The sequence below is a fragment of the Rattus rattus genome, chromosome 11 (assembly GCF_011064425.1).
Source record: "Rattus rattus isolate New Zealand chromosome 11, Rrattus_CSIRO_v1, whole genome shotgun sequence".
NCBI lineage: Eukaryota > Metazoa > Chordata > Mammalia > Rodentia > Muridae > Rattus > Rattus rattus.
The window spans coordinates 50,618,232-50,642,706 of NC_046164.1; positions in this window are offsets into that span (position 1 = coordinate 50,618,232).

Genomic DNA, 24,475 nt, shown 5'->3' on the forward strand with positions numbered 1-24,475 from the left:
TGTGCCCCAGTAAGGATCAGAGTGTCTAGTACTAATTACTTCATCGCCCCTGTGGCCTCCTGTGGCCATCAGATACAGTCAGGCTTCAAAGCACATCACTGCTTCCATGTCCCTTTAGCAGGCAGTGGTGGCATGTTTTTCGAGCTATTTTCACTCCAGGGCACTTCTGAAGAAGTTCAGATTCAAGCATCCCTTCCACAGTTAGCTTGCACAGTTTGTGCTGCTCTAGTCTTCTCTCTGGTCATACTGGTAACTGGTACTTGGCATACATGGGCAACCTGGTAAATCTAGTTCACTATACTGTTCTTCCACCATTACTATCAAGGAGAAAACTACTTCTACTGTTGATCAATGTGACGTGAGTTGTGTGGTACAACTGGTCCTCACTCAGTATTTTTCAATTATAGGAATAGAGCCCACTTTAAAAAAAAATCCTGATTATTTTTCTCTTTTATTGGTTACAGTCAATACCTCTAACCTACCCTCTTAACTGGGATGTAACCCAAACAAAGTCTCATTAAAATCAGAGGCAAGTATTTATATGATTGGTAGACTTTAAATAAATAACTTTAGAAAAAGATAAATCAAGAATTCTCTAAAATACAGCAAGGAGAGTTAGATGGGAAATGAGAATAAAGGAAGGGAAAACTGGTATAACTGCAGTAGAAGCAGGAAGTAAAAGAAATAATAGAAAATACTTAAAATTTCTCATATAAAAATGTTGCAATAAACTACAAGCACCGTAATGAAAACTTGAATTTTCTACTTACAACATGACAAAATAAACATGAAGAGGCCTCTACAGCACCCAGAGGATACACTTTATGATTAATACTGTAAGGTAATATGCATTCTTTCCTTCACAGTAGTTTTTCTTTATGTGATTGGATCAGTTTGGTGAAATGCCTTTCATTACCCTAGAAGTGGGATATCAATTGAGATGTAAACAAATGGAATGGTTAATAATAAATTTTATTCCAATTTTGCTAAAAATTGGTGTTCATCAATTAGAACAAAGTTCAGCAATGAAACCAATGGCTTCAGAAAAATGAAGCGGAGAAAGTAAGTGTATAAGGAAGGATAAAAAAGCAAAACTGAGAAACTTTCTGGCAAAGACACAATCCTTCTTGATGAGCTCACGGATGAGTAAGTGGAAGCACCCTGGGAACACCTGAGCAAAGAATTGAAGGAATGGCAAAGGACTCAGAGGAGTAATCAGAAAAACTTAGGGCAGGATGATTTCAATGACTTCATGCACAATGCTAGTAAATTGAATGAGCACTTTGAATTGTTTTACAGGTCACAGGAAAGGACCATGGGAACGTGAAGAAATCATTGAGGATGAGATCATAAGTACAGCTGGCAAAGCAAATGCTAGGGTTCCAGGTGTCTGACAATGCAAGAAAAGACAGAGGAATTACATTTCACCGTTGAATCATGTGGAAAGAAAATGATTTGCAATGAATAAAGAGAACTTCCTTTTTTCCCTTTATCGGTGAGGTTAAGATGGATAAAGGAAATACTCATGAATTTCTAAGGAGAAGGATTAATAGTAGAAATAGTACCTTAGTAGTCAGAGGGTTAAATTGAGTAGCCCATGCCTAGAAGTCTTTACAACATCACATTACAAGTTTCTACCTCCCCACTCAGTTACTATATGTTATATATTACAGAGCCCATGGTCAAAATGACCTTTACATACAAAAATAATTCACAGTGTAACATATGCTTATGATTCTTCATGATTGTTTTGGGTTTTCCTTGTATGATTCAACGGGAAAAATAAAGATTAAAGTAGACAAGTATTTCAGAGTAAGTCTCTCTTGCCCAAATGTGTGATAGGTTTTCCTTAAGTTCTTTGGCAATGTACCTTTGAATCTGACACATATATTAACACAAGTACATTAACTTACAACAAGGGTTAGCTGATGACCCCTGCATACAATAGTAAAAATATATTACATCTCTGTTCTTATTGAGATTATATTCTAATGAAATTCTAGTGGCTTTCTGGAGAGTACTTTCAAGAACAAAATTAAATATCAGCTCTAAAACAAAAAATATACATACGTATATAATTAACCCAATCTTAGAGTAGGATAGGTAAGGATGCCTCACTTTTCATGAAGGTGAAGAATTTTAGAATGTTTTTTGTGCGAGTGTAAGTGACAACTTTGATGTCTTTGTTTTTATGAGATGATTTAGACATGACAGCTCCAGAGAAATGCTCTCCCAATTCACCCTGTAGGCAGACAAATCAGGAACTGTGATATGCCTACTGAAGATCATGACGCTAAAATTTTCATATATGATTGCAAATTTTGGTAAAATTATAGAACCTAACATGCCTCTCTAGTTCCTGACAGCAGTCATTTTTTAAAAAATTTTTGTAGCCATGCAAAGCAAACAAATGAACAAAAGTCCTTTCCAAAAGAGCATGCCACAAATAGCAGTTTTTACCTTGCTTTCCTGCATAGATACCCCAGTAAGGGAAAGTGTAAATACTCAAGGGAAGGGAAAGCTGAGGTCTTATCAAAACCAATCTATGAAGTGATCCATAACATAGGAAATAGAAATCTAACAGAGCATTAGTATCTTCTGGTTTCCAATCATGGGCTAATAATCTATTTCAAAAACTAAAATACAACGTGCTTATATATTATTCACAAGACAATTTTAAGATAGAAGCACTTCTTACTTGGCAGAGATCAAATAGCATTTCTGCTAAAGAAAATGGTGCTTGAATTTTCACTATAAGCAAAAACAGAGTTTAAAAGCATCCCTTCAAAAACCCTCTACTCAGGAACTGTCTCCCACAAGTTAGAGTGCACTCTCTTGGGAGAAATCGAAGGGCTCTAAGCATGTGTGCATTTGTGATTGTTGTCTCAGGGGAGACAGTTTCTTCTCACATGCAAACAAAAATCTTTGTCAGTTCGTAGTGCTTTCCTTACTGTGACTAAAATGAAATTTAAATCATGACTGTTTGTATGATGCAAAAGCAGAGAATCATGCCAAAGAGGTTTAAAGAACACAAATGAATTATCAGACAGAGGTAATGATATATGGTGACAGAATCTATGCCATATAACATGATCTTTAGTCTTTTATCTTTTCTTTTAATTTTTATTATTCACATACATGACATCCGTCTGACTAGAGTTTCCCCAACCTCTAATACTCCCAGCACCCTCTCCCCTCTGCCCTGGATCTACTCCTCCTTCTCTTACTACTTAAAGAGAGAGAGAGAGAGAGAGAGAGAGAGAGAGAGAGAGAGAGAGAGAGAGAGAGAGAGAGAGAGAGAGAGAGAGAGATTGAGCAGATTTCTTGAGATAACAACTGAAACACGGCATAACAAATTACAATAAGACCAGGTACAAACCTTCCTATCAAGACTGGATAAGGCTACCTAGTAGGAGTAAAAGGGTCTTAAGGGCAGGCAGAAGAGTCAGAGGCACACCCATTCCTGCTCTTAGGGGTCCCAGAAGAACATAGAACTATATAACCATAACTTGTACCCAGAAGATCTGTCTTAGATCCATATATGGTCCATGATTGTTGCTTCTGTCTCTGTGAACTCCTATGTGCCATGGTTAGATAATTCCTAATGGTAAAGTGTATTTCTTGGATGAAGCAGAAGGATGGATCCTGTTTTCCCTTCTATTCTATTATTCTGTGTCTTTTATAGGGACTTGAGATCACTGATTTAGAAAAAGTTAATAAACTTTATTTTCATTCCTGTTATTATCTTCTATGTGTATGTGAGGGTGAGTACACGTTTCTTTCTTGATTTTTCCCTTCTGGAAATATTTATAAACCTGTGAATTTTTTGGGTGAGTTTTAACTGTTCAGGTTGGAGATTTCCTTCTAACACCTTCTGTAGGGCTCAGCTTGTAGAAAGATATTGCTTAAATTTGGTTTTATCATACAATGTCCTTATCTACTGTTATAGAAATTTTTGTTGGGTATAAAATTGTTTTGAAACCTGTCATCTCTTAGGGTCTGTAGAACAACTGCCTATTTCCTTCTTGTTATAAGGTTTTCCACTGATACGTTGGTGTTATATAATAAATCTGCCTTTTATATTACTTGGCTTTTTCCCCTTACAGCTTTCAATATTTTTATTCTATATGTTTAATGTTTGATTATTATGTGCCACGGAGGAATTTCTTTATGGTGAAGTCTATTTAGCCTTATGTAGGATTCTTGTAACTTTATAAGCATCCCAGTCTTTAGAATAAGGAAATTTTCTTCAATGATTTTGCTGAAAATATTTTCTATGCTTTTGACATGAGTTTATTCTCCTTCATCTATTCCCATTATTCTTTTTTTTAATTTTTTTTTTTTTTGGTTCTTTTTTTCTGAGTTGGGGACCGAACCCAGGGCCTTGCGCTTCCTTGGTAAGTGCTCTACCGCTGAGCTAAATCCCCAGCCCCTATTCCCATTATTCTTAAATTCGGTCCTTTCACAGTGTCCCAGATTTCCTACATATTTTGTGCTAGGATTTAATTTTATTAAGTGTTTTTTTGGCAGAAGTACTTACTTCTTTTTTCCCATATATATATATGAATTTTTTTAAAATTTACATTTCAAATGTTATTCCCTTTCCCAGTTTCCTGGACATAAGCCCCCTATTCCATCCCCCTCCCTTTCTTCTATAAGCATGTTCCCCTCCCCATCTACCACCCCCTTCCTGCTCCCCTGACATTCCCCTACACTGGCTGTCCAACCTTGGCAGGACCAAGGGCTTCTCCTTCCATTGATGCCCAACAAGGCCTTCCTCTGCTACATATGCAATTGGAGCCATGGATCAGTCCATGTGTAGTCTTTGGGTAGTGGTTTAATCCCTGGAAGGTCTGGCTGGTTGGCATTGTTGTTCTTATGTGGCTGCAAGCCCTTTCAGCTCTTTCAATCCTTTCTCTAATTTCTCCAATGGTGGTCCCATTCTCAGTTCAGTGGTTTGCTGCCAGCATTGCCTATGTATTTGACATGCTCTGGCCATGTCTCTCAGGAGACATTTGTATCCTGTTCCTGTCTGCATGCCCTTTTTCAGGTTCATCAATCTTATCTAGTCTTGGTGACTGCATATATATGGGGCACATGTAGGGCAGGCTCTAAATGGCTGGTCCTTCAATTGCTGTTCTGAACTCTGCCTCCATATCACCTCTCATGAATATTTTGTTCTCCCTTTTATGAAGGAGTGAAGCATGCGCATCTTGTTCATCCTTCTTCTTGAGCTTCATGTGATCTGTGTATTGTATCTTGGGTAATTTGAACTTTTGCGTTAATAGCCACTTATCAGTTAGTGTATACCATGTGTGTTTTTCTGTGATTGGATTTCCTCACTCAGGATGATATTTTCTAGTTCAATCCATTTTCCTATGTATTTCATGAAGTCATTGCTTTTGATACCTGAATAATACTGTACTGTGTACATGTACTACATTTTCTGTATCCATTCCACTGTTGAAGGGCATCTGGGTTCTTTCTAGCTTCTGACTATTATAAGTAATGGTGCAATGGACATAGTGGAGCACGTGTCTTTGTCGTGTGTTGGAGCACCTTTTGGGTATATGCCCAGGAGAGGTATATCTGGGTCCTCAGGTAGTGTAATGTCCTGTTTTCTGAGGAACCTCCACACTGATTTCCAGAGTGGTGGTATCAGTTTGCAATCCCACCAACAATAGAGGAGTTTTCCTCTTTCTCCACATCCTTGCCAGCATCTGCTGTCACCTGAGTTTTTTTCTTATCTTAGCCATTCTGACTGGTATGAGGTGGAATCTCAGGGTTGTTTTGATTTGCAATTCCATGATGACTAAAAGTTTCTCTCCATTTAGTTTGATGTTGGCTACTGGTTTGCTGTATATTACCTTTACTATTTTTATGTATGGGCCTTGAATTCCTGTCTTTCCAAGACTTTTAAATGAAGGGGTATTGAATTTTCTCAAATGTTTTCTCAGCATCTTATTAGATGATCGTGGTGTTTTTCTTTGAGTTTGTTTACATAGTGGATTACATTGATGGATTTCTGTATATTAAACCATCCCTGCAAGGAGAGAAGGAGAGAACACAATGCAGTCCAATAAACAATCTGTTGACTGAATCAGGTCATAAGAGAAGAAGCAGAGAGAGTAGAGGTGGGGGGGGAGGAGGAAGAGGAAAAGGAGGAAATAGTCAAGAAACTAATTGAAAAACTAAGGGGGTAGTTCTGATGTTAAGGTTCTGTTCCCCAACTGGTTCGTGATTTGTCAAAAAAGAATGCTGGAGAGATATTTTGGGGTGGGAGGTACAGGCAGGACTTCATGGTCCCAGGAAAAAAAATGAGACACTGGGAAGGAGAGAAGAGCTTTCTACCATGTTTTGGAGGAAGACGAATGACACAACCATGTGAGATCTTGAGGGGACCTTTGGTACAGCCAGGAAGCTGGGGGAGGACTAGTGACATGGTCACTTCCCAGAGCAAAAGAGGGTAGAACAGAAGGGAAGTAGGGTAGGGGCTGCAGTTCAGCTGGTCCCTGAACTAAATGCTGTAAATTAAAACTATATACAGTGCCTAAATGGCAAGGTTAGATAGATATAAAAAGCTTTAGGGTGGGGAGTGTTATGAAAAGAACGTAGAGGAGACAAAGTTACTGAAGGAATGAATCTGGAATCCAACAGAAATTTCAGAATGCTAATAGGTGCCCTGGTTAGCCCTGTATTCTAGGTTGCTTTTGGAGCAGACAATCAGAAATGTGCATAATTTAGATGATGACAAGTTGAGATAGGTACCATGCTACACAACCAAGATTACTCCTTAAGAGTAAAAGATAAGCTGGTTCCCTGCAGGCAGCCAGTTATGCCTCATATCTTTATTAATGTTTACAAACCAGCAATTATGAGAACAAATTCACCAACCAGTCCTGATACTTGCAAAGGCACTTTTGTACTTACAAAATATCTGAGAAAAATCAAACTAAAATAGAGAACATTGATTTTGTCTTAAGTTGTTAAATGTTTTAGCTTATGATCCTTTGGGTCTTTTGATTTAGGTATGAGGAGGCATGGAGAGAGAAAAACAGACTGACCAAAGTGTCATTTTCTCATTCAGAGACATAACTCAATGATTGACTGCATTTCTTAAGGTTCTACTTGCTAAAGTTTCTACCAGGAGCCAAAGAAGAATAATGATTTATAAAACAATATATCTTTCTTTGCCTTAATTTCCCTCAAAACTCAAGAGATAAATTACGAAACATCACTTATGGTACCCAAAACTACTTTAAAACATTTTATCTAGAGCTACGGAGGAGTCTGCAATAAAAAATGTTTCCTTGTTTAGAAATCCTCTATAATAGATAATAGTCGCAACTTAGCTCCAAAATTATGACTATAATAATCAGAGTCATCATGCTGATTATATATAAACATAAACACACACAAAACAGACAAAGATAAAGCAATAACATATCGATAAAATATCTATGAAGTGAAGCAGACGAATTTTGTCCATGTACAGACAAAGCCATAGCAGAATCTTGGTTTTCTTGAATTTGCTTTCATGAATTTAAAATATTGAGTCTTCAACAATTCTTATTAAGATACAGGCATGACATTTGCTGTTCCTGCAGTGTGAAAGCTGTGACAGTCACTCTCTCACAGACACAGAGCCCAGAAAGGTCAGAGTGCTCTGATAAAGTCCTCTGAGCAAATAGCACGGATGCTCAAGATTTCACTTCTCCTGGAATCAATAAACTTCTGAATATGTCTGGCAAACCATGCTCTTGTGAGTGAGGCAGATTGTTCTTCCCAGATGTATCTCTGCCTTGCCTTGGGTGCTTCAGCACTTAGTGATCGATCGGATGTTACAAGAACCGATTCCTCCAAGGGCATAGACCCTTAGCTTTGCTGCTCAGCAAGAAGGCTGGTGAGCTGGAAATGGGCCAGTCATGAAGGAACTTAGTAGTTCAGAACATAGGGCACAGAGAGGACTAATGTGATAGATTATTGGGATTTGGTGAGCTCTTTCATTTTTTTTCTATTATGTGCCTTAATCTCACTATCATACAATCCTAATTATCTATTTTCCTCTTAATGTAAAAGTATAATAATTAATTTTATGTTTCTTCTTAAATCCTCCATGATAGCAAGAGAATCAGATCTCATTCAAAATGTAACTTTCCCCCAGACACTTTAAATACCATACAGGAGTTAGTTAACTCTCTTGCAGTGTGAGCTCAGGGCTCCCCTGGGAAGTCTGAACACTTACTGTAAGTACATTTGCACACCATGAAGTCAGAGGCAGCTGAGCTGGTTATTCAATTAATACACTGTATGCGCTGTGCTTAATTTCAGATGTAAATTCTTTCAAATCAGCATGCTTACCCAGTATTTTTTAAAGTGTATTAACAGCATTTTTAGAATAAACCACCTCATATTAGGAAAGTTTTATATGGCAAAATTATGCAAAATTATAAAGAATATATTTTTCTCCCAAATAAATCTTCTATTCAGATTACCATTAAATAGAAACAATAAGTAATAAGTTCATTTTCCTTCTGTTTTAGTGATAAATACTTAGCACCACTTAAATGTCACTGAGCTGACCAGCAGATTCAGTCCTAGCCAAACATGTATTGATTCTTATATTTATCATATGATAAAAAATAAGCTGTGATAAGTCAAAATATCAAAGGGAGACCAACCTCAATATGTTTCTTTTAAGAGTTTCTGTAGCATTACCAACACTCTGACAGCGTAGACAGTAAACTCAGACACTTGACTGATACTACTTAGATTGATGCCTCCTACATTTATTGTCTTGGTAATCATGAATTAGTTTGTTTACTCTGTTTCTGCCTAGTTAATCTATTTCACAAGAAAGAATGAGGAAAGTGGCATAGACAAAATTAATTATATTCAAGTATATGAACATAACAAGGATTATTTTCTCAGGTAAATAGATTTTTGATAATAGGCAGTACAATTTATAGTTTATTATTACTATATGATTAAGTAATTGTGAGATTAGTTTGAGTGTACTGAGTATGATAGTTTACAAAACATCTAACCATGTCTCCAGCTTAGCGACCGTGAACTTTTAAGGGTTTATCAAGTTTGAGATATTTGACTACTATTAAAATTCCTGTAATAAAAACTGCCAGGATAAGTGTGTTGACAGAAAATCCCTGGGTATATATACACTCAGATAAAACACAAATAGGACAAACAAACAAACAAAAAATGACAACGCTGAAGCAATTAGTATGGGCTAAAACCACAGTGGGGTTTTGCGGGTGTTCACTTGTATTCAGATTCCTGTCCTTGGTGGCTTGTTTCCAACAATATCTCTAATCGGTGTACAAAGCCCATATTTACAAGCACATGCAAATAAAAGCACCAACCATAATGAATTGTTAGAGGGATGTAATTGAATGGGAGATCACTTTCCTAGCATACATAAAGCCTCAATGTTAATTATGTATATCGAATGTATAGATAGATGCATATAAATAGACATATATATACATATATATATATAATACACACAACACAGACACACAAACACACATATACAAAGAGCATAAGAATGGTAGAAAGTCTTAACTGATGCCATGATGAAGTAAAGGCAATGGTTCATTGAATAATGTGATTTATGTGAAAAAGAAGTTAAATAAGAACAGAAGGGCTATGAAGCAGTGGAGAGACCTAAACAAAGGAAACATTCGAGGAAGATAGTGGATTATTAGAAATAAGAAATGTTACCAATGTCTTTGAAAAGGAACTGAAGTTCAAAACCTTGTTTTGAACAGAAGGAATTAAAACAATATTTATAATAACTTAAGTAAGGGGAGGGGGGAGGGGGATGTTTGCCCGGAAACCGGGAAAGGGAATAATACTCGAAATGTATATAAGAAATATTCAAGTTAATAAAAAAAAATAAATAACTTAAGTTGGAAGAGATTGAATTTGGAATGTGTTTTATCCTATTTCTTATTTAAGAACCACAGCAGAATTCAGATAATTCTGCTTTTATTTCATGTGAAAAGCAAGCTCTTAAAACAAATTGCCTTCTAAATGCACATGATGATACACAGCAAATAGTCATGTCTATTTTTTCCTTTTCTGTAAGAAAACTAATTTATTATACATATAAGCATGTATCTATGTGTGTGTGTGTATATGCAGATAATAAACATTTAGAGACATAGAAAAGTGTTATATATGTAGTAAACATATAGAAAACTAATTTATCACACACAAAACACACATACACACATATATACAAACATATATATATTCTTGGAATTCTCTAACCTATTAGAGCACAAATATCATTTCTCATTATTTTCCCATCTTTTATTATTTTTTTTAAATTTTTGGCCCATGCCTTATTAATGGCTCTATTTTAGGACTCTTTCTTTCATGGTTCTCATTAAAACTTTTGATTTTAGGTTCAGAAAAAGAAGTAAATATTCCTTAGCCCAGGCTTTTTTTCTATTAGCTAGAATCTGTCATGTAAAACAAGTAAGTAAAAATATTTTTAGGAAAGTTCTGTACATGCACGTGCATTTAAGTATTTATGTGGTTATGTACATATAGATGAGCACTATAGTTTATATATATATATATGCATTCAGATTACTAATATTAAGCTTAATAACATGTATTTTGTTAGTTCAAAATTGGTGGCATCTAAAATAATATTCCTCTAGCTCACCAAATAATCTAATAAAAATATATTCCATCTAGTCTGTTAAAAATTATTAACAGGCAAGACTGAATCTCTTCAAGGTGCCAAGGAAGTATAATTTAAGTAGGATTATAAATAAATTATGGCACAAAATAAAATTGAAAACATTAAAATTCATACTATATTACCTGAAAGAATTTTTATGAGCTTACATAGACATTTCTTTTACCATAGATGTATGAAACATGCCCAATTTATAACCATTAAATTATAATCGCAATTATTTAATTTATATAATATCTTGCTTAAATTTAAAGACATATAATAGTTTCCTAAAAATTACATTAACTATACACAAACAGTCTGGTCATATAGTAACTGTGCTATTCTGAATGACTACTGAATTAGTAATGAGTTTTTAATGGAGATATTCCATTAGGTGTGTGAAATACCAGCTGACTTGCATTTTTACTGTGTATATTACTCAAGGGAACAGAAATCACCACCTGTCACAGAGGATGAAGAATTCAAGAAGTTGTCAGTGATACTTCCCTGATCTGATGACAGTTGTGAATGTGGGATATCTTGCTCAAATTGGAATAATCTTGGATGCTATCTTAGGAGAGGTTTTCATTCAAAATACTTCAATTATTCTCAATTATTATTTCCTGCAGATGTATATTAATTACAGCTGAGTATGCTAGTATACATACATATATACAGATAGATACTAATTATAGCTCACCTCCCCCTTTTCTCTGGGAGTCAGGGTATATATTCTGGTAACACTGGCTTCTTATTTAACAGTGTCCTCTGTGGTAAATGAGTGGCTATTATTTAAAACTTATGTCATGGTTAGTACAAAAATTGAAAGAAAGGGGAATAAAAAGAAATGTGTTTATTCTCTCTCAGTCTCTCTGTCTCTCTGTCTCTCTCTTTCTGTCTGTGTCTCTCTCCCTCTCTCCCTTTCTGCTCCCACCGTGTGTGTGTGTGTGTGTGTGTGTGTGTGTGTGTATGTGTGTGTTTGTTTGTATGTGATACCATATATACTGTGAATACACATGCAAAACACACTATTCTTGAAGCTATTTATATGATATTTTCAAATAAATTTTAAAGGGAAGAACTCTGAATAAACAAACACAAAACAATTAAGTGCACATATGCTTCGTGTTAGGACTAACCGGTCTGAGGAAACAGTGCTCGCTCCAATAAACGCTGCATAAGCTAAAATGAACATTCATTTATAGTTAAATCTATCAGAAAGTTGGAGAAGCAAGGACATTTACTCAAACTAAATTTCAGACATACAAACTCTTATAGGAGAAAAGAGACTTCTGTTTTCATTCACGGAAATGTGTAGAAAACTAACAAAGTTCAGTTTTCTGATAAGTGGGATAAAACAATAACCAAGTTATGGGGTAACAGATTAAAACAAAACGTTTGTGTGTACTGATACGACAGATAAAATTTCAAGGGTCAGGATATTCAGAAGATGAATCTCTTGCTTTCCAGATTCTTTCTTGTCTTTTCTTAAAAGAATGAAATGAATCGTGGCAAAATCAGGCAATAAAAAAACTTATTTTAATGGGTAATGTACAGATGTCCTACTAAGTGTCAAACACTTTCTGAAGCATATTCAGTCTTAAACAGAATTTCAACTGCTTATAATAGATCTTTTCAAATTAATGTCTGATAGCAATTCTTTGTCACAACTTACAAAATCCTTGAACTGCTCTTCAGAAAAAAAACCTACAAATAACCCAGATATATTGCCATGTGGAGCAATTCATATGTATCGAATACCTGCTAGGTTTGTACAGAATTCCATAGTTCTTAGCTTCACTCAAATCTGATCAAGTTTGAACTGACATTCATTTAATCACTGAGGTTAGGAGACAAAGACAGACACATCTCTTGGGCTGGGTCTCAGCATTAATCTAGTAAGTCTCATCTCAGAGGTAAATTTACTAGATTAATAAGGTAAGATTTGACAGAGTAGTAACTCTGTCATTCTAAGTGGGTTTCTGGATTCACTACTGTACACATATGTGTGCATATACATACCCATAAACATGTGTGCACCTTTACATACACACACACACACACACACACACACACATACACACACACACCTCACAATTAAATGTGTTTAAGGCTTAGGAATCATGTTAATCATTTGTTAATTTTAAACATAAAATGCGGAGATTCAATGGGATCTTAATAATTAATTAAATATTTATATGTCTTGAAAAATAATTTAGATTTTAAATCATTTGCTGATTTGATCAATGAAAATTTATGAAAATGCAGTGTCTAAAGTCCCAAAAGCATTTTTCCTTTACCAACTCAATCTTTCAACTGAGAGATAGTTCTTCAAAGTATCTACATAGTGTCATTCTATCATTTGAATGCTTCTTTGCTGTGCCCATGAAGGAGGTCCAGACAAAGTCATCGGCCTTATCTCTTGGTGGCTTTTAGTCACGAAGCAAGATAATTGAATAACATCATCATTATATATCACAGCTCTGACACCTATAGTCTACTCTTATTTTTGTTTTTGTTTGTTCCTTCTTTTCTCTCTCTCTCTCTCTCTCTCTCTCTCTCTCTCTCTCTCTCTCTCTTTCCTCTTTCTTTATTACTTTCACCTTTTATATAAGTATTGATACCAGGACCTAAACATACACAGAAAATGGTGTACCATTCCTATATACTCCTACTTCTTAGGCTTTTTAGATATTCTAATACATAACCTAAAGCAGCTTTGAACTTAAGATTCAAATAACAGTATTTTCAAAGTATGTAATTTTTTTAAAGTACTTGTCCTCTTACATATTGTGATTACAAGAACTCACAGCCATGGTTACCTTTTGGTACTGCCAACTTTCTGGACTGGTATTTAAATGTAGATTATTTTCCTATACCTATGCAATGTTCTTTCATATGCAGTTAATGTACAGATGAAGATAATAGTAGGTTGTTCTGGTACTTGAGTTGGGTGAGAACAATATCATAAAATACATGAAAGAATAGAATCAGTGTAATGACGTTGTAAGAGACTGAATTTATGCCATACAAGCCTAGATATTCTTGCAATCATCATGAGGTTCAAAAACCTGGTCAGGCAGGGAAGGTGATCCCTTCCTTTCTTAGTGGGAGAGTGTGACTCCAGAAGCTTTGTACCTGAGGATTTTGTTAACAAATTCATAACAAAAGGTCTTCTAGCTGAGTTGCAGTATTTAAGTTGAAGGTTTTTTCTTGAAAACTTCATAAATACCCATAGTCTTAGGTGTGTAAACCAACAATTTTACACACAACCATGTGCTTTTAATAATGATGTTATTGTAGCCATGTAAATACCTTTACATGAATTTTACAATGTCTTTATAAACTGCTGTCCAAGCAGCTTAAAATAAAAGAAAAGAAAAGAAAAAAGTCACATGACTTTCATTCACACTTAGGGAACTTGCACACGAAGGATGCCGCCACTGTGAGTTCTGTTGTCAAGAAAAAAGGGTTGATCGCTGTTTTAAAGAGTAAGAAGCCAACTTGTAACACAAAGCAAAATAGGTATTAATATTGAAGAAATAAATGATAATATCATTGACTCCTAAATTTACAGATTGTAGTGTGACAGTTTGCTTCATAAGAGCTCAAGAATAAGAGGATTTACAAAAGACATTGTTTTTGAATGTACCCTATTATAATTCTGTTTATAACACTAGCATTTACTGATGTTTTCTAAACACATTTAAAATTAATAGTGTAAGAAATTCTGAAGAAATTTTTCCATAGTATCAAAAAATATTTGCTTACATTTCCACTTCTCTAAGCTGGCTTTACAAGACACGATTACTCTCTCTTTTCCATTCTTCCTATAGCACGTGTGGTATTAATCCCCTCAAGTTTTATTTATGAAAAATTATAGTCATTATAAAAAGTATGTCTGGTGGCACTAGAAAGAAGTTTCAGTAGATAAGAGCAACTGCTTGTCTTTGAGAGAACCCAAGTTTGACTTTCAAAATCCATACAGCAGCTAATTGTCATTCAAAATTCCTGTTCCTCCTCATTAGCAGGTGCATAGCATGTTCTGTACTGCAGAAGCTTGACCTCCACCCCGAAGAAAGAGGCTTTAAGGTCAGGTCAAGCTTAAATAAGCTGAAGGCTAGTATGCAGCATTATTTTTGGCTATAGAGTTCCCTCTTCTACACATGATAGTCAGCAAAGGACTACATCAAAAGTCTATGTTGTTTTGGGAATTAGTTGAATACCCTAACTGCAGGGAGAAGGAAAATTAGACTGTCAAAGGAATGAGTCTCTTACTTGTTGTTCAAAAGTAGAGTGTTCATGTTTTAATCCATATACACATAATGATAAAATAGTAAATTAGCTAATCCACTTAAGTGGGTGGGTGAGCATGGGAAAGGAAAAGAGGGAGGGTATCTTTGAAAGGATTAGATGACAAAAAGGGAAAGGTGGAAGAGCGATGTAACATTTCAATCAAGACATTTTAAAAGTTTGTCATTTGTATTCATTTCATTATTAAAATTGAGATTAAAAAATTGCCTTCAGTATATAAAAATGTAAAAATTAGCAGGCACCTCAAATCTACCACTTCTGAATGTAAAGAAGTGCTTCCTGCAATATCTTCTCTCAATATTAAAAACCAATTGGTAAAAGGGAATTTTGCAGTATATAGCCTGAAGAAATAGTGGCAATGTTCATGAAAAGCACTTTCAGGTACAGAGGAGACTCCAGTTGTTTTATAAATAATGAAATTACTTTTAAGATAAAGTAAATGCAACTTCATGTCTAATCTTTTATGCCTATTATTAATGTCTCAAACAATTGCAGACAATATTATAATCATGTGGCAAATCCTATTACAAACTTTAAATATGGCTGAAGTTAATCTCCTTCTAGTTCTTTGGAAAGTTGTTTTGCCAAATGTTTTGCTGGGCTACACAGGTGAAAGGATATCTTGCTAAAGCAAATATGTGAAAGACTGTTTTCCTGAAGCAAATACAGGTGAATGGATGTTTTGATATAGCAAACAAGTGAATGGTTGCTTGAAGAAGGAGTACAAATGTGACTGTACAGACAGTAGGAGATGAGTACTGAGCATTTGTTTGGTTTGTTCCATCTTGCTATTCTTCACTAAAGACATGCATGTGGTGGTTCCCTTATGTAGCATTGTTGAGCTAGCTCCACTTGTGATAATACTGCAATTGAGAGAATCTTGCCCAAAAACTGCTCATGAGGTCTGCAGCTGCTGAACTGTATTTGGTGTTTGCTACAGGACTGAACCGCTGCCAAAGATCACCCCCCTCCACTGCAGACCTATTGGAAAGGGTACATTTTCACCATATCCTAATACCATTTCTCTTTCATTACCTCTGTTGGGTGGTGGGCTAGAGAAGAGGTTGAACCCTTATTAAAAATAGATTGCAAAAAATGTATACACACAAATGGCACTTGTCATTTTATCTTTAAGCTCTAATATAATAGTCTTGTCTTACACATATACAACTATTATCTTTTAGAATGTTCCTCTTACAATCTATACTTCTAGGGTCAGTAATTTCCATAGCTTTAGAACAGTAGAAAAGGAAATGCTTATGTCAGGTATTCCAGGAGTCATTAACATCATTCAGGATGCCTGGCTTTTCATTTTTAGTGAATGATTGTTTTCCTGAGTGTAATGAATAAAGTACCATATATTAATTTTCCATTTATGTCTTACACATTCTTGAGATCTTAAAATTTATTAAGTTTCTCTTTGCTAAATTTATAGATGAATCACAGAAATAACAGAAGCAATTGTAAGGCTTAACTTACAAGGAAATTGTTAGAAAATTAACTTTATCACATGAATATGTGACATGAAAGCATTTAGTTCTGAAATTTTCTGATAATAGAGTCCATAAGTAACATTAAATTTTCTACTGGAATGAACAAGAAATATCCTGGAGAAGAAATATTTTAAAATATCACTCATGAAGATTTTCATCTTCAATAATAGATTAAGAAAACTCCAGGCAAGATTATTACATCTGTACTTCTCTTTCTCCCTCTTCCTCACATACACAGGAAGACAGCTTTGACTTTGCAATTGATTTTTAATGATGCAAATCCCCCAGATTTAGAGAAGAATCGCTTAAGGCCTTCTATCTATTGCTTTTTATTAAGCTAATAACTTTGTAAATGAATAATTTGCGAGAAAAGAACTAATGGGCTGGCAACTGTTGTTTTCATCACAGTTAAAAATACTCTCCAGGCAAAATATGCTTTTATGAAAGAAATCTTTACTTCACATCCGAGAAAAGTGTTTTCCAATTATTAAAAAATAAAATAAATTACCTAGGGGCAAAAGGCATCTTCAGTGGGTCTTCGAGTTGCTTTTAACCAAAGACAGAAAAAGCCCAACACATGAGGGAATGTTGAATATCTGTAAGTACGCTTTAATAAGCAATTTCTTAACTTTTTCTTTTTAACCAATTGCATGACTTTTAAATGAAATGCAGGACTTTAAAGGCAGTTCAGTTGAAATTCTGTCCTAAGACATAAAATAACATCTATATGTTTAGTGTACCAGAAACATTATTGTCTCATTTAAAATGAAAAATTTCATTTAAACTGAGTTCCTGGCCCTGAAACTTAATGACCCCACGTATACGTTTTGATATCTTATTATCTATGGGTCTCCTGTTTCTTTATAGTCCTGATTTTCTCATCGTGTACATAGGATCAGTTTATCAGTAAACTTCAGAGAGCATGAGCAGCACTCGTGATTGTAGTTATGACTGAGTATACTTCTGTTTGTGAGCAACATTTTTAAGGAGAAATACTTGAGATAGAATCCAATGAGAAGAAGATACTTTGAGAAGGAAAAACAAAATGAATTGCACAGGAAAAGACTTGGAAAGAATCGTCTTGAGCTAAGAAAGCATAACCAATAGTTTCCTGACTTATTCCTCAAGTCACTTTTATTCATTGATTTCTCTAATTTTTTTACTAGTAGTTTAAATATATTACAGAATGACTTTAGTTATGAAATTTATTTTCGTTTTGCTTAAACTTTAAATACAAAGCTACAGTGAATACATTCATAAATAAAAAATAGACAATAATGTTGTTATAGAAAACATCCAACAAAAGCGTGTTTGAAATTACCTGAAAATAAGTAGCTTCGTTTATATTTTCATTTGGTCTAGACATTTAGATTTAACTGGTGCTGAATTCAGTTTCCTCTGGTTAAATTGACTTCTCAGGAAATCGTCTTTGTTACCTGTTTTTCCATACCCCTCCACAATGGTAAAATAGGACATAGCTCAGAAACTGAATCTCTATTTATGCTAGTATATGCTGCATTGTGTTTCCAAGGTGTCAGGAGAAGACGAGACCATAATTAGAAATATTAGTCTCTAGAGAATTTTTAGAGATAATCATCTCACCTATGTTTTATGTAAGCAGACATATAATTTCCTTGTCAACCAAAAGGAAATAAATATAGCTACCATGGACAATTTTTAAGAAAACTTAGGTTTAAGGAAAGCATCAAACATAAGGATCACTGTAGTTCTCTCTTTTGTTTATGTGTGATTTTTTGTGACCTAAAGCAGGGGTAAGCAGATTCTATCACTGTCAACTTGCTGTTGTCATTGGAGGGATGAGCTAGTGCCACAAATGCTGGTACATTAAACTATGAAAATTTATTGTCATTTAGTAGTAAGTCAGAAATCCTAAAAATCAAAACCCATGCTTCATGTTTTTTTTCTCTTTCTTTTATTGAAAAGAGATTTGTGATAATAATTCCCTCCCCCAAGCTTCCCTGAGAGATTGCCTCCATCTTCCTTTCAGTTAGAACCCCACACCCTTTCTGTCTCTTATTAGAAAACAAAAAGGGAATCAAAAAAAATAATTTTATTCCTTGTTTTTATTGTTGATTTTTAGTTTTCTGTTAAATTTACATAAAATTTTACTGGAATCATTATTTTTCTCAAAGTATTTTAAATTTTTATGCAGAATTAACATGTTTTTAGACCTCAGTAGATTCAGACATACATAACTGCAGAGGAGAAAAAAAATCAAGAAGGAAAAACAACCAGAAACAAGAGTAAAAATTAAATAAGTCTAAAATTGTGACAAATTTGTGAATTATTGGAGGAAAGGATGAATGATTTAATGTATAGGAACATGCTCCTGGAAATATATTTGAGTTTAAGTAAAAACAATAAATTAGTTACTAGTATGAAGTTGAATGGTTGTATTTACAGGGTATACATTTTTATAATTATTTTAATAGTTAAGATTATTAGGGTGATAAATTCACAGAAAAAAAATATATATATATTGTCTGTGTGTAAATACGTAAAAAAATTACCAAAAGTAAATACATAATATGTAAATACGTAAATAATTTACAAATTAATAAGCATAAAAAGGAATAGAAAATTATTTTCCCAAGTTTAGACCTTGGTTTAAAAGAGCATCACGAAAGCAAAACATGTATGTGTAAAGGACATTAATCAGAGAAGCAGGGATTGCCCTATTCTGGGAGATTTATCAACAATGAGAGTTATTCAGTTGTATTGTAGAGACACCTTATGGGGTGTTATGTTTCCCATGTCAATATTATATCAGTTTAGGGGGAGGTTCCCTAATTGTTTCTCGATTGGGTCAATAAAGATGGCAGAAACTAATCCTAGGCAAAGATATGGAGGAGGGATTTCCGGGTCCCAGGAAGAAGAGTAGGAGACGAGATAGAGAAGGGATCTTTTCTGCCAGGCTCTGGAGAGAAGAGCACCGACACCATGTAGACTTGTGGGCTATTAGAACCCATGGCAGCCTTCGCCACCGGAAAAATTCTGATATAGGATAGCAGATGAGTTTGGGACAATACATTCCTCACCCAGCAGTTGTGTCATTTGGTTGAACTTAAAATATTAAGACTGTCTGGCATTTTCCATTCACGGCAATGCAGGTGGACAGACGAAAACTACACACGTGGCCAGTCGGTCAGTGGAACATAAGAGGTAGCTCCAGGTGTTCTCAGGAGGGACAGTTGTTGGGCGACTTAGCAAAATCAGCCAGAGGAAACACCAGCTGGCAACATGGTGGGGGCGTTCTCAGAGCATAGCCAGGAACTTAGGGAGAGCTTCCACAAAGGAACAAGCTTGCATTTTAAAATTACATGCAATATATCACTGAATCACTTTTAATGTTAACTAACATAAAAAGAAACAGCTTTTTAAGCAGCAGTACATTTAATTGTTAACATAGTAAGACTCTGCTGTAGTAGTCAGAAACATATTTTACTTAAGAAAGAAGCATTAATTCCTTCCAGATGAAATGGTAGTATACATAAGTGACCCAAAAAATTCTACCAGAGAACCCCTACACCTGATAAAAAAAACTTCAGCAAACTGGCTAGGTATAGAATTAACAGAAACAGATAGATCAGTAGCCCTCCTTTACACAAGGGAAAACAGGATTGTGATGGTTTGTATATGCTCAGCCCAGGGTGTAGCATTATGAGAAGGTATGGCCCTATTAGGTTGGTATGTCACTCTGGCTGTGGGCCTTAAGACCTTTATCCTAGCTGCCTGGAGGCAGTATTCGGCTAGCAGCATTCAGATGAAGATGTAGAACTCTCAGCACCTCCAGCACACTGCCTGCCGGGATGCTGCCATTTTCCCTCTTTGATAAGAATGGTCAGAACCTCTGAACCTATAAGCCAGATCCAATTAAATATGGTCTTTATAAGAGTTGACTTGGTCTTGGTGTCTATTCACAGCAGTAAATCACTAACTAAGACAGACTGAGAAAGAAATCAGGGAACCAGCACCCTTCACAATAATCACAAATGATACAAGCTATCTTGGTGTGATTCTAACTAAGCAAGCAAAAGATCTCTATGACAAGAACTTCAAGTCTCAGAAGAAAGAGTTCTAAGAAGACATCAGAAGACGCAAAGATCCCTCATGCTCATAGATCAGTAGAATTAATATAATAAAAATGACCATCTTACCAAAGGCAATCTACAGATTCAATGCAATCCTCAGAATTCCAACTCAATTCTGCACAGAAATAGAGCAATTCTCAACTTCACTTGGAATAACAAAAAACCTAGGATAGTGAAAACATTTCCCAACAATTAAAGAATTTCTGGGGGATCAGAATCCCTGACCCCAATCTATACTGCAGACCAATAGTGATTAAAAAAATGCATGGTGTTGGTACAGAGACAGGTAGACCAATAGAATAAATTTTAAAACTCAGAAAGGAACCCATATACATATGTTAACTTGATCTTTGAAAAAGAAGCCAAAATCATCCTGTGGAAAAATGATGGCATATTCAACAAATGATGCTGGTTCAAATGGTGGTCATCTTGTAGAAGAATAAAATTGATCCAATCTTATGTCATTGTACAAAGCACAAGCCCAAGTGGATAAGGACCTCCACATAAAACTATATACACCAAATCTAATAGAAGAGAGCATGGGAAAGTTGATCAAGCACATCTGCACAGGGGGAAATGTGCTGAACAGAATACCAATGGCTCTGGTTCTAAGATCAACAATTGGCAAATGGAACCTCATGAAATGAAAAGTTTCTGTAAGGCAAAGGACACTGTCAATAGGACAAAATGGCAACCCATAGTTTGGGAAAACATTTTTACCAACCCTACATCTGCTAGAGAGCTAATATCCAAAATATACAAAGAACTGAAGAAGTTAGACTTCAGAAAACCAAATAACCCATTTAAAAAGTGGGCCACAGAACTAAACAAATATTTCTCAACTGAGAAATATCGAATGGTTGAGAAGCATATAAAGAAATGTTGAGTCTCCTTAGTCATCAGGAAAATACAAATCAGAACAACCTTGAGATTCCACCTCATACCAGTCAGAATAGTTAAGATAAAAATTCAGGTGACAACAGATGCTAGCAAGGATGTGGAAAAAAAGGAACACTTCTTCATTATTGGGGGGAATGCAAACTGGTACAACCACTCTGGAAATCAATCTGGAGTGTCATCAGAAGCCTGCTATAGTTCTACCCAGCTATACCTCTCTTGGGCATATATACCCAAAAGATGCTCCAACATATAAAAAAGACACTTGTTCCACTATATTCATAGCAGACTTAATTATAATAGCCAGAAGCTGGAAAGAACCCAGATATCCCTCAACAGAGGAATGGATACAGAAAATGTGGTACATTACACAAAGGAACACTACTCAGATATTAAAATGGGGGGTAGGAAACTGGGAGAATCACTAGAAAGTCCCATATACCAGGGATGCAAGAGAATCCCAGGATACAGTGTAGATGGCATTTGCTGAAATACCTGACAAAGGGGATGTAGAACTGGAAAAAACCACCTCCTATAGATAGACATGGTCCCCAGTGGAGGAATGGGTTACCCACCCATTTCAAAATTTTTAACGGAGAATTGTTCCTGTCTAATGCTAATGCAGGATCCAAAAATGGATCTAAGGGTGAAGGCAAAGCCATCCAGAGACCTCTCTACTGTGCAATCCACAGACACCAAACTCTGACATTTTGCTGATGCCAAGATGTGCTTGCAGACAGGAACCTGGTATGGCTGTCCACTGAGAGGCTCTGCCAGCACCTTACTAAAACAGATGCAGATACTCAAAGCCAACCATTGGACTGAGCATTGGGATCCCAATGGAAGAGTTAGGGGAAATGGTGAAGAACTGATGGAAATTCCAACCCCATAGGAAGAACAACAGTATTAACTAAGCTGATCCTCTGAGCTCCCAAGCTCCAAACCACTAACCAAAGGGTCTACATGGGTAGGTCCATGGCTCCTGTTACATATGTAGCAGAGGATGGCCTTATCTTGCCTAGGTGGAAAGAAAGGAACTGGGTCCTGCAGAGGCTTGATAACCCAGAGAAGGGGAATGCCAGAGGGGTGGGGCTAGAGTGGGAGGCAAGGTGAAGCAGCACTCTCTTAAGAGTCAAATGGGAGGGGGATGTGGTGGGGTTTACTGGAGGGGAAACTGGGAAGGGAATATCATTTGAAGTGTAAACATATAAAATGATTAATACATTTTTAAAAAAAAATTAAAAATAAGGAATTCCAGAAAAATAGTTGCATTTTGCTTATTGGATTAGGCAGATATAGGTCTAAATATAATTTAAGTGATTTTCTTCTCTAAATTATAGGAAGTATAAAAAGTATATTGCATTACTTTCAGGAGGATACAAAGTCCTTTAGGTCCCATGTTTGATAATCCTGATGTAAAATTAATGAAGATTTTTATTAGAGTAATACTTTATTGTATATTTGATCATATTAAACTGATATATAAAAGAATTTCTAATCTGGGAAGGTGTGGAAAGCCGCAGTAATATTCGCCATCACAAGATGGCGCTGGCTTCCTCTGCGCCCCACGTGGAAAGCCGGGATAGCATTCACCATTACAAGATGGCGCTGGCTTCCGTTGTGCCAGCCCGACTTCCTTTCAGGAAGCTAGCTGTGTGCTCATGTGCAAGAATGTGTTCGTGCCAAGTCTTTGCCCACCCCGGGGCGTGCCTATGAGATCATGGGTAAGCGACCAATCAGGTGTGGACGCGCTGCGCTAGGGTGTATATAAGCAGCTCCATTCTGGGGCTCGGGGTCTCTCCTCTTCAAGATGTAATAAACGCTTTGCTGCAGAAGGATCCTGGTGTCTGCGCGTCGTTCCTGCTGGCGAGACGTTGGGCGCGCGACAGGAAGGCAGAATCAAAGTCTAATATTTGTATACAAATGTGTGTTCATACACATGTATGAGAGTACTCATAGAAAAATGAAAGAGGAGATTGCAAAATTACAGAGACAAGACTTAGAACCATGAAGCATTGGACACAATCTCACAATAATCTATACATTTAAAGTAAAGGCATTTGTGGTATGGAGAGAATAAATACTTGAACAATGTGGCAAATAGAGGCCTATATTCAACTAGCACATTTTTAAGTAAATATAATTAATGAGAATAATACGTGTAAAAAGATAGAGGAAAAATGAGAAAAAGAGATGAGGACTAGAGTTTGTGGTAAAGATATTTAATTTTGTAAAATAATACTTAATATAGCTTCTGAATATTATATTTCATTCCATATTATTGTCTTGATATATATATATATATTTGCTATTATACAGATAGATTTAAAAATCATAATTTGTCTCAAATACAAAGCAGACATAGTAAAGACATAGTTTATTAATATATTTTTCAGACATAACAGTACAAAGCGTGCATTAAAATATTATATTAAATTGCTTTAAGAAGTTGTAAATTCTATTTTAAAACCAATATAAATCTATTTTGTTTAACTTTATATTGATGCTTTAATATATTGACAATTTTTAGAGTATAGTCTAAATCAGTTTGTGTGAAAATGAATTATTTCAAAACAATTATTTCAGATTTAAAGCAAATTTATAAGATGTGGAGTCTCAGAGGTATGTTTACTCATATTAGATTCCGAAGCAAAGTCCTTCATTGTACTTTCTTTGACAATCTTCTTTCAGCCACATGAAATATTCTTGTCAAGGGAAAACCCTGATCAGAATTCTTTCATATGTGTGAAATAATTCAGTCACCCTTATGAATGTGTAAATTCTCCACTTGTATATTTGATTCTTTATTCTAACTTCTTCATGCAATACAGAAAAAAGCTTAAATCTCTCAGTCTTATAGACATATAGTATTACAGATGTAAATGATACCGATCTGATGATTTGATTATGTATAATAGTTAAGAGAGAAGAAAAGTGGCTGGAAG